This window comes from Hoplias malabaricus, chromosome Y (assembly GCF_029633855.1).
Source record: "Hoplias malabaricus isolate fHopMal1 chromosome Y, fHopMal1.hap1, whole genome shotgun sequence".
NCBI lineage: Eukaryota > Metazoa > Chordata > Actinopteri > Characiformes > Erythrinidae > Hoplias > Hoplias malabaricus.
Genome location: NC_089820.1, coordinates 24,344,985 through 24,358,367, shown reverse-complemented (window position 1 = coordinate 24,358,367; position 13,383 = coordinate 24,344,985). Strand labels below are relative to the sequence as shown.

The 13,383-nt window shown below is 40.4% G+C and overlaps 1 long non-coding RNA gene across 6 annotated transcripts in view; it reads right to left on the bottom strand.

Annotated features, from left to right (window-relative positions):
• Positions 1–6,353: 6,353 nt before the first annotated feature.
• Positions 6,354–13,383, bottom strand: part of LOC136677648 (uncharacterized) — a 40,030-nt gene continuing 33,000 nt past the window's right edge. Inside the window, exons 6-8 of one of the 6 annotated variants that reach the window (XR_010796394.1) lie at positions 11,147–11,410; positions 10,409–10,589; positions 6,354–6,649 (exon numbers count right to left, since the gene is read on the bottom strand). This is a non-coding gene — a long non-coding RNA (uncharacterized lncRNA). Of the gene's footprint in view, positions 6,650–7,349; positions 8,270–10,408; positions 10,590–11,146; positions 11,411–13,383 lie in introns of those variants that run through there. The other 5 variants (XR_010796392.1, XR_010796393.1, XR_010796395.1 and 2 more) reach the window with 5 other exon arrangements.

The following is a 13,383-nucleotide window of genomic DNA, read 5'->3' as shown; positions in this document are numbered from 1 at the left end:
TCTGTAACCCTTATCCAGTTCAGGGTCGCGGTGGGTCCAGAGCCTACCTGGAATCATTGGGCACACTCACACACACACACACACACCTACAGACAGTTTTGAGTCACCAATCCACCTACCAACGTGTGTTTTTGGACGGTGGAAGGAAACCAGAGCACCTGGAGGAAACCCACGCAGACACAGGGAGAACACACCACACTCCTCACAGACAGCCACCCAGAACAGGACACGAACCCACAACCTCCAGGACCCTGCAGCTGTGTAACTGCGACACTAACCTGCTGCACCACCGTGCCGCCCTGTAGGGAATATAATAAAGTATTTCATATTATGTCAAGCCTAGCTTTCCTGCACAAACCATGGATATTATCAGTGCTTATGTTGCGTTCAGCGGCTCACAATTAGGAATATTTGGAATCTGACACGGAGCAGACAAAGAGGACCAACAGGAATGATCCAACATGACCCAAGGAGCCGGGTCTGGTTCCATTAAGTCTTATTAAAAGTTGGAAAAGTATTGTCCTTCTACTGTAAAGCTAAGATTGTGGTGACCTTTTCCTGACTGTGACAGTAGTGTGTTGTGAAACTGCCCACTTCTAACATGTAATGCCCAGCTTCTTTAGATGTGCCATATGTTTACGTTCTTTATTAGATCACACGGCACGAGATCTGCTGGACATTTTTAAGCCGGTGAAGGTTACAACTGTTCAGAGCACTTTAAAAGCTGCTTTACAAAGCACTATCAGCAAAACAAGACCAAGCACTGTTGTTTCTACAACCTTGGATCAAGCTCGTTCTCTGAGAGCTAACAGTAAACAAATGGAGCGAGGGTCTGTGGTCAGCTATCAAGAGGATTACCGACGATTTCAGGCAAATCCAGCTTTATGATTGTTACCTTGAGCCTAAGCCTAGATTGAGACGTTGCTTTCCGACAGAAGAAATGTGACAGGGAAGGAATCTCATCATTTCACCTGTCAGGGCTTAACTTTCTCTGTCAGGAGCTGTGCATTGCCGAGCGTTCTGCTGAATAAAGCCTATATAATTTGGCCCTCAATTCGAGACGCCGTGTTCCTCTCTCATTTCGCTACTTTAAACACACAACAAAAGCAACACGTTTATGCGCCGACTTAAGTATCTGCCTGTGACAGTCGCCTCATTGCTTTACTCCGATGTAGGGAACAAAAGATGAGGCGAGGGCCCGTGGGTCTGAATACTCAAAGCCATGCCTGGAGAGAGACTGTGGGAAGGTTCTGCTCTTTACACTCAGAGCCATGATCACTGTCACTGCAGAACGTGGACAGCTGGCTTCTGTGAACTTCTCCTGGACGTCGTTTTGTTTTCATATTTTTGTCATAATACACGTGACCTCTTAAAGAGGTTGAATAGAGGTCTATAACAAACTGATATTTGTGATTTACTGCATGATGCAAGTGTTTACAAATGTCCGGGGATGTAAACGGAGTCTTAAAAAAAAGGCTTTTTGGACTTGGCCCAACGTTTTGAGAGACAGACAGAAGTAGTGAAGCCAGATCACTGTGGGATCTCTTAAACTCAGCAGTTGAGAAAGATCTCCAAAATGCTCTCAGATTAAAGGAATCCCCACTCAGAGTAATACAATCATTCTGTTTTTAAAATAGATCATTTTGATAAATACATATCATTGCTGTTGGAACCAAACTATGTTCATTTTCTGTAACGACTTCATCCTGTACAGAGCTGTGGTGAGGATCTGGCGCCAACACAGAACCCCTCCATTTTTGTACGTTTTCAAAATAACAGTTGTGCTTTCTGTGTTTAGCGTTCATGAACGGAACTAGAAATTAATCAGAAATTCCGGATCAGGGTCTCAGTGTCAGGAGACAACTCAGAATCATTGGACACAATGCATGAGCGCACCTTAAGCAGAGCATCACAGGACATCTCTCTCTCTCACACACACACACACACACACACACACCTGTGGACTATTTCACACAGCCCATCCACCTAGAAATGCAGTTTCACCACAGCACCTGGAGGAAACCCACGCAGACACAGGGAGAACACACCACACTCCTCACAAACAGTCACTCGGAGGAAACCCACGCAGACACAGGGAGAACACACCACACTCCTCACAGACAGTCACCCGGAGGAAACCCACGCAGACACAGAGAGAACACACCAAACTCCTCACAGACAGTCACCCAGAGGAAACCCACGCAGACACAGAGAGAACACACCACACTCCTCACAGACAGTCACCCGGAGGAAACCCACGCAGACACAGGGAGAACACACCACACCCCTCACAAACAGTCACTCGGAGGAAACCCACGCAGACACAGGGAGAACACACCACACTCCTCACAGTCACCCGAGGACAGTGTTAGCACCTGGAACCCAGGTGTCACCGTGCTGCCCTGGATCAGAAAAGCTTCTACATACACTTCCATTTTGAGTTAAGGATATTTTTACCTTCTGAAAAATCTCCATTAGGAGGAAGGAGGAGGGGAGTGTGTACACTCTGGTGTTGTTCGAAAGCCTGGCCTTTGCTTGTCAAGTGTAGCTGCTCTTTATTGGGCATTACTGACTGCTCCACGGATTAGTGGCTTACAAACGCACCCTTATCTCCTTCTCGTCTAAAAAAAAAATGACGCATCTGTCAGGCGCCACACAGAAGGGATGACGGATAGTGGCTCGGGCTGAATTTATCTGAGGAGACGCAGCATATTTATGAAGACAGACACCAAAGGCCTGAGGGCCGAGTCTGTAAGTGTCAGGAGAGGAGGCTAAGTGTGAGGCTAATGAGTTGACGCCATTGTTATTCATACATGCTAATTGATTGCATTTGAGCCTCAGCCTAAACAAACAGCCTGGGCCTCGTGACTTAGTGTTTACTTTAGAGCAAGGTCAGGTCACCACCGGGAACTTCTCTATTGCTCTGTGGCTTTATAATTAGGATTAATGTTATGACCCTCTCAGAGAACAGAACTGACTGGACGACATCTCAGAGGCCTTCTATTTACTGTTCCCTACTAGTCAGGGAAAACCAATTCATATTAGAACCAAAGAGTCATGAGTTAAAATGATCACAGTCCAGTCGAGGATTAAAAATGGTGTGTGTGTGTGTGTGTGACTCACAAATATAGCATGCTATAAGCATGTTTATATATAATCCTTGACACCAATTAACATTCATAAAAGCACATTTCACTCTTATTAAAGGCACCAGCTATTGGTTTATTATAGAATTACAGAAATGATTAGGAACAAATCTTTTTACATAAACTTGGCCTTAAATGTTAGTTTCTTGTGTTCTATAAAACACCGTCATGTTGGAGATACAGGTTTCTCCACAATAAAGGACTTACGAAGGAAAATAACCATGATTAATGTTGCCCTATGCTCTAGGATGCTTTTTTCATTAATGAATGTATTGAATATTAAAGATATTTGCCAAATAATGCCAGTCTAACACAGATATAATTGAGTGACGTGAATAAACACTGAGGACTGGAGGAGAACTGTGTTGTAGTGTTTACTGACAGTGTCTGCTGTTGCTTTCTTCGCTAATTATGCATGCGCATGTCAATAGGTCTGAATGTGAAATGTCAAATGAGGCTTAGGACGGATGCTTATCTTTGACCCATTTTCTGTACAACTGTGTACACTCAGTCTGTAGCTGTGGCTCAATTGGTACCATTACGAATCATGTGACTGTACGGAGTGAGAGATGGATACTTCCCTGTTAAATGGTTTACAGATTATTCATTTAAAAGTGAGTTACAAAAGCATGTTAACAACATTCAATATATGTTTTTAAAGAGGTGTACGTTATTACAGTAGATTTTATGGCGTTAAGGATCGCAATAACAAAGCTTAAGGTACAGGATGTAGCTACGTGTTCAGCTCATCACTCGTTAAAGTGAAAGGGTTTTGTGTCAGAACTCATGTGTAAGCTCCTTCGTATTTACGTAACCATGTCACAAACACACAGACATTAGCCGTATGTGAACAGCTGGATTTGAGACTGAACCCTTTCTGAACTACAGTCGCTGACCTGACAGTTTTCTTTGGTTACATATTAATGCTAATATATTTATATATTTTTATATAAAGCATGTTTATTTGGGGGCGGCACAGAGGCGCAGCAGGTAGTGAAGCAGTCACACAGCTCCAGGGACCTGGTGTGTTCGACTGTCTGTGAGAAGTGTGGTGTGTTCTCTCTGTGTCTGCGTGGGTTTCCTCCGGGTGACTGTCTGCGAGAAGTGTGGTGTGTTCTCCCTGTGTCTGCGTGGGTTTCCTCCGGGTGACTGTCTGTGAGGAGTGTGGTGTGTTCTCCCTGTGTCTGCGTGGGTTTCCTCCGGGTGACTGTCTGTGAGGAGTGTGGTGTGTTCTCCCTGTGTCTGTGTGAGTTTCCTCCGGGTGACTGTCTGTGAGGAGTGTGGAGTGTTCTCCTTGTGTCTGCGTGGGTTTCCTCTGGGTGCTCCGGTTTCCTCCCACAGTTCAAAAACACATGTTGGTAGGTGGATTGGCGACTCAAAAGTGTCCGTGTGTGTGTGAGTGAATGTGTGTGTGTCTGTGTTGCCCTGTGAAGGACTGGCGCCCCCTCCAGGGTGTATTCCCGCCTTGCGCCCAATGATTCCAGTTAGGCTCTGGACCCACCGCGACCCTGACTTGGATAAGCCGTTACAGATAATGAATGAATGAATGAATGAATGAATGAACGTTTTTTGGGTCTGCTATAATATTTGAACAGTGAAATTAATTTCTCCGTTTATTTCATTATTGATTGATTGAAAACCGATAAAATCTTTAATCTCACAACAAACACGGCCAGTACTTAGGCCCAAAAAACCCCCAAACGTCAGCTTGTTTACTGCTAACTTGTTTTTTGTCAGATTATTTGGGTTATAACCGAGTAGACTCTACGTTTATCAGAGTTTATGCTGAGACCACACCTGACACACTCTCACAGAGTGCTTTTTCTGCTCATGTGCAGCTTGATAAAGACCAGACATCCTACTCTCGGGGATAAAAAAAAAAAAAAAAAGGAGCCATTCGACTTCATGCTAGAAAAACTTGAAGCGATCATTTTGAGGTGCTGAAATGACACGCTGACGAATGCTTTGTTTAGACTAACTGTTAAGACCCAGGCCCAAAGAGGAGCTGAGCACCGAGACCAAAACGAGGAGCTGAATTTACAAATGGACTCAGCGCCGAGGACGGTTTTTAAGTTTAAAGGGTCGTGTTTAAACAAGATAGTCGCTATAGAAACCGTCATAAATTAAACACCCCAAAAAGGATGGAAAAACGACTCGGTCCACTTTTCCCTCCGCCATGAGGACAGCGAGTTTAATGATGGATCGCAGGAAGTAACTTCTTGGGAAACTCCTGACATTTTCTAGTTCAATCATTTGTTATAAAGATGTCGGAAGACAAAATGCTTTGGGGTTGGGAATTAGAGTAAAGAGAGGACAGCAATGTTTATATATTTACTCATTACATTTTATATTATACAGCGCCGTGCATTAGTCAGAGACCACCGTTCTTTTGTTTGTGGTTTTGCACGTGGACAAAGTTGTGTGCACAACTTCAAGAAAACTTTGAATGCAGCAAGAGTCTGTGTCTGAAATGTCTGCAATCATGAGATGAAACATTGTAAAGACCGTTTGAATAGCTTCAGGAAAAAGATGGCGATTTATATGATCTAGGGCTTGGAGGATAAAAAGTAGTTGAGTAGTTTTAAAGAAAAACACAGATCTGAATATTTAATGACGAATGGACCACTAGAAATCCTAATAAATTAATTTAACCACTTTTAAATCCAGGCCTTTTTTTGATTTTCCGTCTGAAGTTACATTCCCAAATCTAGAGGCTATCCCTAAACCCTTCAAATTTGTAAAAGAAACAATTTACAGGTCCTGAAATATATATGAAGTGGTCAAAACTTATGAAAACCACAATAAAAATGTAGGCGCTTGTCTTATTTAAGAAAAATTTTTTTTAGTTACTATAAACTGAAGAGTTCATGAGTCCCATTACCTTTCTTTTTAAAATTGTCTCCCCAGGGGTCTATTTTTACAATCTAAAATTTGAAGATGGACAACCACGCTATTTTGAAGGAGTCCATGCATTTTCGCTCACTTCAGAACGTATTTGCATTTGTTGGTAATTTTTTAAATTTTTTAAAGTTGCATTGACTTGTTTGTGTTTGAATTTGTGAATTCCTTTAAAGTCTTGAGTAGAATGAATCTCTGATGGTTGATGTGGCAATAAATTATTGATTGACCTTGACATTCTCAATTATTTTAGTGTCATATGGGAAAAAAATACTTTTCAATTATATATATTTTTTTATTTTTCCCCCCAGTGTTCTCTACCTTTTTTTGTAAATGCACATTTTAACACACCCCCATTTCCCGCTGTGGCCTGTGCTCAGGATGCAGAGTTCTCTTGGACCGACTTCTCCTTTGGCGTCTATTAACTTTTCTCAGTAAAGGTTTCTTGTCAGATCCACGTTCTTTCAGACCCATGGTGTCCTACCCAGTTTCCACAGTGGAGAGATAAACGTCCTGTTGTCCAGCAGGGTTTGGGTGGTTGTTAGCAGTCCCATGTTCTCGGCATATTTAACCTTTCCTCGTGGAACAGGGATATGTCTTATCTCCTGAAAATGAAGAAATTATGACATAAGTGCTTTAATTGATAAATATATAAGTGTTATTTTCTGATTATAGAGCACATACATATCCCACAGAAAATGACTCAACATTTTTGTATCATATAATTCACATCAATGAAAAATGCAATATGTTGTGCTATGTTCACTGCGTGTAATATTATTATTATTATTATTATTATTATTATAGTATGGATACAGTGCACATTCTCCAGGGCCTCTTATGATTTTTTTTCCACAGGTTTGAGATGTGATATTTTTCTCTCATGAGAACCAGACCATGGCCGTGAAGTGTGGAGGAAGCAGCTTGACTCTTGGCTCAGCTGCAGTGTCCTTGTCATTGTTACTGTAGCTCATCAGAAACCGAAAAGACCAATGTTACTGCAGTCGCCGCAGACAAAAGCTGAAGAGTTCCACAGGAGAAGCTTTAACTTTATTGTGTAGTTGTGTTTTGAAGTCAGAAAGATCATAATCTACATTAAAAAGCTAAGGTAGTACTTTCATATTATTATTATTATTATTAAATGATTTATTTAACATTTTTACATAAGGTCAATTCATAACATGTTAATATAATGTCCTAATCATGAGATACTGAATGCCTGTGTATTTTTCCTAATGGCACAAGGAGCTCTCTACACATAAACCTCAAGCACATTATTAGATTTGGATAAAAATACACGTTTTCTGATTTTCTAAATGATAAGAAATGAACGTATTTTAAGAGCCCAGCTCCTTTTTATAAAATTAACAAAGTATAAAAAAGGAACTAAACAAGTATAATATTATACCGTTTACGTTTATTGAATAAAATACATATTAAACATCCCGCATTTCTCCACACAGAAGTGTGTGTTAAAGTAAGAAAATAAATAAAGTAAATGGTACGTTGATATCCAGATATACCAGATCTTTTCTTCGGGATCAATAAAGTGTTATCATACCTTATCTCACCTTAAAACCACCTCAGGCCTTTTGTTAGTGCAGTAATGACACTGATTCTCATGTAAATGTTATACCACGTCACTCCTGTAATTTCAGCTTTATTAAAAGACCTTACGTACACTTTTATTAATGTTGCGCATGCGATAATATGTTGTGCTGCTGTAAAACTGCATTTTCTTTTTGGATTAATAAAGCATTATCTATCGGTCCCTCTCTGTGTGGAGCAGTGTTTCTTCTGAACAGAACTGAATTATTTCCACTCAGAAAATCACCAAAAACATCATATGGGGCCCCCAAACTTCTGCACAGGACGAACATTATATACTTATATGATCCTGCTGGCTCTCTAAAAGCACCAACGCCTGGTGCTCAGGCAGCTGCTGGATGCTCAGCATGCTTGAGCACCTTAACACACTCGGAGAAGGAGGCTAAGTGCCCGGCACTTCCACATGACCAAGCAGCGGCTCGATTGGCCACGGAGTTGCCAAGCATCGGGGGAAAAGAGGACTCTACAATCCTTCTCCTCCGTCAAGAACGGTGCCGGTGGTGTTGTGGAGGACCTCCGCCCACTGGGAGCACACACTGGAACAGGTAGGGCACGCAGCTTTTAAAAGGATGACCTCTTTATTGCTACCGTAGGGTTCTCCAGTCCTGAGGGAGCTGCTGGTACACAAACATATTATATTTAAAGCAGCTGTTCCAAGCAGCGTACAATTGTAATCATGTTACAGCCACAGGCTAAAGCAGTGTTAGGAGGCTTGACCAAGGACCATTATTGGCACTGAGTCTTCCTACCTGAGCTGCTCTGCCATTTATGGAGCAGTGGTGTTATATTCATTATGCTACACCAAACTATATCAATTTCACAATACTTAGGCATTGGCATCAGCACTGCTCTGTAATAATATTTCATACTGGATGAATGGCAAATATGATGTTAACACGGGCCACAGTTTTCCCACAGCTGCTCATTCTGGAGTTACTTTACAATATTTCCCAAAAATAAAAAGGCTCAAAAATTACAGTTTAATGTTGTATATTTTTGATTAGTTATATTTTTGACTGGATATATTTTGGACTGGATATATTCTTGACTCGTTATATTTTTGACTCGTTATATTTTTGACTGGATATATTTTTGACTGGATATACTTTTGACTCGCTATATTTTAGACTGGATATATTTTTGACTAGATATATTTTGACTCGTTATATTTTTGACTGGATATATTTCTGACTGGATATATTTTGACTCGTTATACTTTTGACTCGTTATACTTTTGACTCGTTATACTTTTGACTGGATACATTTTTGACTGGATACATTTTGACTCGTTATATTTTTGACTGGTTATATTTTGACTGCATCATTTAGGGTCATTTCAAATACAATGTTGGCGAATACAACTTCAGCTGATCAGAAAATTAATGAGTATTATGTACAAAGTCAGACTTTGCACATAGTGGGTGTTTATGGAGCAGTGTAACATTTTTAAATGGCAGAAGTAATTTAAAGCATGATAGCTATTGTGTCACAGGCTTTGATATTATACCCTCCCAAAAAATTTGGTTCTGTAAAGTTACATTATTGACACAAACAGTTTAAATGCACCTTTTAAAAGGTACAACACTGCTTTTAAAGCCCAGCTATGTTCCCAAAATGTACATTACATCCTCTTCTCCAGAAGGAGAGGTAAATATTTGTAAGCTTTCATTATGGAACTGACTGATCGATTGATAAATAAATAAACGAATAAAGAAAGAAACAAAGAAATTCCTGAAGATGTAACGGTATAATTATGATCCCTAACTAAAAGTACTGAATAGTTTTAGTTTGGGAGTTTTTCTGAGAGTATAAAAGTGTAAGAAAAAAAAGCCGGCTAAGTAGGGTCTTCTTTATTTGGCCGATACCTTTCATCTGGACTGAGGCACTAATGTGCCTTAAGCCTCGTTGTCCAGATGTGTGTTATTTACTGTACAAGACTAACCCTCATGAAGATTACAGCCTTCAAGCTTGAGTTAAAAAGGCTTAGCAGATAAAGAAGCGACGGAAATGCCTAACAAGTAAAGGCCTGGTATATTCTCTGGTGCCGAGAAGAGATATATATAATCGACTTTGTACACGATCAGTTTTGGGAAAGATAAAACAAAGTGCCATGCCGAATAAACTGTGATTGAGTTTTTCACTTGGCAGTGCAAAGTAGTCTCATGTCCTTCATTTAAATTGCAGTCATTTGATTGTAAAATAACATTTTTGAAACCTTCAAATCACCTCTTGACTGGATTTTCTAGTAAAGCTGCAAGGTTAGCCCAGTGTTGGTGCTGTATTAGTGTGATAAATTATTAATGAGCCTTTGTGTCTGTTCTTTTAATGTGACGTCAATACATCAGCCTGGTTTCTCATACATCAAAATATACAGAAATATTCAAAGAATCTGGATTAGAAGACAATGACAATCTCTGACCCATGATCTCTGCACAGGTGGTCGTTTTCGAGCCCCCGACTCCAAAGTCACACACAACTGACTTGAAGCAAATAAAATCATGCTTTTAAACGGCTGGGACAAAAAAGGCATACACCTGTATTTGTGTCCATGAAAAAAAAAATGTTTCCCTTAATTCAAAATCCATTAGCAACCCTGTGGCCCACTACATAATGAACGCGCACATTCACTTTTGCCAGGATCGGATGAAAACACCACTTCAGATCTCTCGGGACTGGAGTAGCCATTTCCAGCCTTCATGAAAGGCAGAGCTCTGTGCATTTGAAATTATTCTTTAATTAAGAGATATTATATTCACCTCACATTCAGATATTTCCATGAGCACCACCGTGGATGGGTTTGGGCCACGCGATGAGTACATTGCAAACACGACTAATGGAAGCAGGAAAGTAGGCTCTGTTGGCAGCTCCTTCCTCATACCGGCAGGGCTTGTGTTCTCTTTTTGGACTCTCTGGCATCTTGTGAAGAGGAGAATCACACTGAAAACGAAAGTGGGCTGTGTTCAAATTCGCTGTTTGGTGCAATGCATCACATTAGCAGAGCGTAGTGTAGGTCGGGCTGAATTATTAATGGAAGATGATCCAACTGCGGTTTATTGGGAAACAATATTATGATGTATATGCAATTGTTTTTCTATAAAGTAAGCGTCAGCCCATTTTCCCTTTTTAAAAAGATCAGCATGTTTATATTTTTCAGACATAAGGCTGGTTCAGGTGCTGTTTGTACTTATAGTAAACACAATATCATTAAAAGGAATGTTGAGTAAGGCATTTAATACTAATTCAATAATTTAATTTAAAAAGGAGTCAACCTTTTACGTTCTTAACTTGATCTAAATTGTTTGTTGCTCAAAATCTGGAACATTGTGGTTATATTTTGACCAAAATAATCCAAAGAGTTCAGAAAGAGTTTGGTAGTCACTTCTCAATTTGGCTTTAGCTTTGTTACTCTCCCTCACACTGCAAGCATTATTTTACCCAACTAACAAGTACATTCACCTGAGTACAGATCTACGTTACTCTACCCATCTATTCACCTTCTGTAACACGTTGGTACTTGGTCTTATACCCAAGCAAAGCCTCTAACACAGACACAAGTGTAGTTTGAAGGTAAGGTACCGTTCGGCGAAGCCCCTGAGGTTCTAATGGACAAGTGTCTTTGCCGCTGCAGCACCTGGAGACCGTGCGATGTTTGTGTGACATGCTGTTGCCCATGGCTGCCTTCCAGCTGTGCTTCTTCAGGGAGAGCCGTGTGTAGAACAGGAGCTGGAACAACCGTCTCTGCAGCGCCAAGCCTGAAACTTTAATGGAGACATGAAGAGAGAGGCGATCCAGATGTGAACAGGGAATACCACTGCGACGCGGACAGTAATCCTAACTCCTGTGTGTGTTGTCGTGAACACGGCAGGAACGCTGGGGGAGGTGCAGGAGCCTGGTAATGAGCGCGGGAGCTAATTTCTGGCATTTGTCCTATTATTGTTTTGCCACATGACAAGTTGGGGAGCGTCTGCTTCCACTCCCCTGTTAATAACAGTGCCCAGACAGCTGAGTGCACACTCAATTATTTAGGACCAAGAGCTGGGGTTAGCGGCTGCTTGTGTCAGAATAAAGGGGCTGTGCCTTTAGAAATAACACACTGAATCACACGCCGCCTTATTAATGTAATCTCCTGTTTGGTGCCATTTCTGCTGTTGAGTATCACCAATATTTAATTTGCACAAAGAAACTGTACTGACTGCCTGTAGCGTACTGTGGGGTGGCGTCCGAAAGCATGTAATGAACATCTTGTCATTGGCCCTCGACAAAATAAAGTCCATTCAGCAACAATCACTGATAGAACCAGTCAAATAAAGGTTGTTGCTGGAAACGTACTGCATCCGATTGGCTCATAAGATTATGGTGATACAGCTCTCTATTTCTAGCAGGTCATTTTCAATGTTGACGTAACAGCATTGGACCGTTTCTAAACTGTGAAGAAAAATACATACATAAGGTGTTAGTGTATAGGTGTGTTTACAAACACTGAACCCTTCCGAGGGCTGATCTACAAAAGCAGGACTTGTGATTTAACCAAGAGTCGAGGACTGTACAGACTCCAGACTGTTCTGGGATTAATGTGGATCAGAACGTGGACCGAACTTAAAGAAAGAAAACGTATTAATGAAAAAAACCCTGCTATCCGTCGCTTTCCAGGGTATTCTCTAAAAACAAACGGCACACAGCTGATGATCAATAGCGGAGCAGATATGTTTCCACCGTGACAAAGCGTAGTCTTAGCTTATTTACTGTTTTCTCTTTCAGGTTCTCTGCCAAGAGAATAACGGCCTCAGCTGCCAAGTTCTTTATTGTATTGCCTCTCGCTGTCATGAATTGTGATCTGAAAACAGCACAGTAAAAGCCAGGACCTTTTGATGTGTTTGTGCTAATTGGATTAACATACTGCACTGTTATGTTTGCATACACTTTGTGATTTCCATCTCATAAAAGCAAACACACACACAGACAAAAAAAGTAGGTTCACACGTTTTGCACAAAAGGACAGTTGTGTACAGCTCTGAATCACAATAATGCAATCCTTATTGAATGGAGCTGAATGGGGAAGCTATCGGATGTTATGACCTGCAACATGATCAGCACAGGTACAGTACATATTCTTATTTTTGTAAGCGCCATCAAAGCAGCAGATTTAAGTGCCGCGTAAAAGATACCCACGTTTTCCTCTTTGAGGTTTTGCAAGGAAAATGATCTGGGTCCATTTGCAAAATGCACAGCTTTTAATAATATTTAGAAAACAAATCCATGGTCAAATATGGTCATATTTCTCATATTTTTCTGTGTGAATAAAAATATCCTTTAAATAAAAGTAGCTTGATTCTTCACAGATCAATTTACAGGTATTTCATGATTTAAACATGATTTAAAAGAAACATTAAAGCAACTTTCAGCAGAACTGACATCTTTAATATTAATGCATTATGGATCTGGGCTTTTCGTCCAGACGTGAGCTCAAACAATGAACTCATTCATTCAGGTATTTTTTTTTTTTTTTTAAATAAATGTTAATACTGAAGTGGAGCTACATTTTTTTTTACCATTTCTATTTTTATAAATTGCACTACTGCTTTACATTGTATAACAATATAATAATGAGAGGATCAACCATCAACATTTAGTTTCCTTATTTTAGATGAATATTAATTAAGATATATATATATTCTCTTTTAAATATTTTTTTGGAGGTACGCCATGTGTTTTCCTGGCTTTTTGGTCCTGG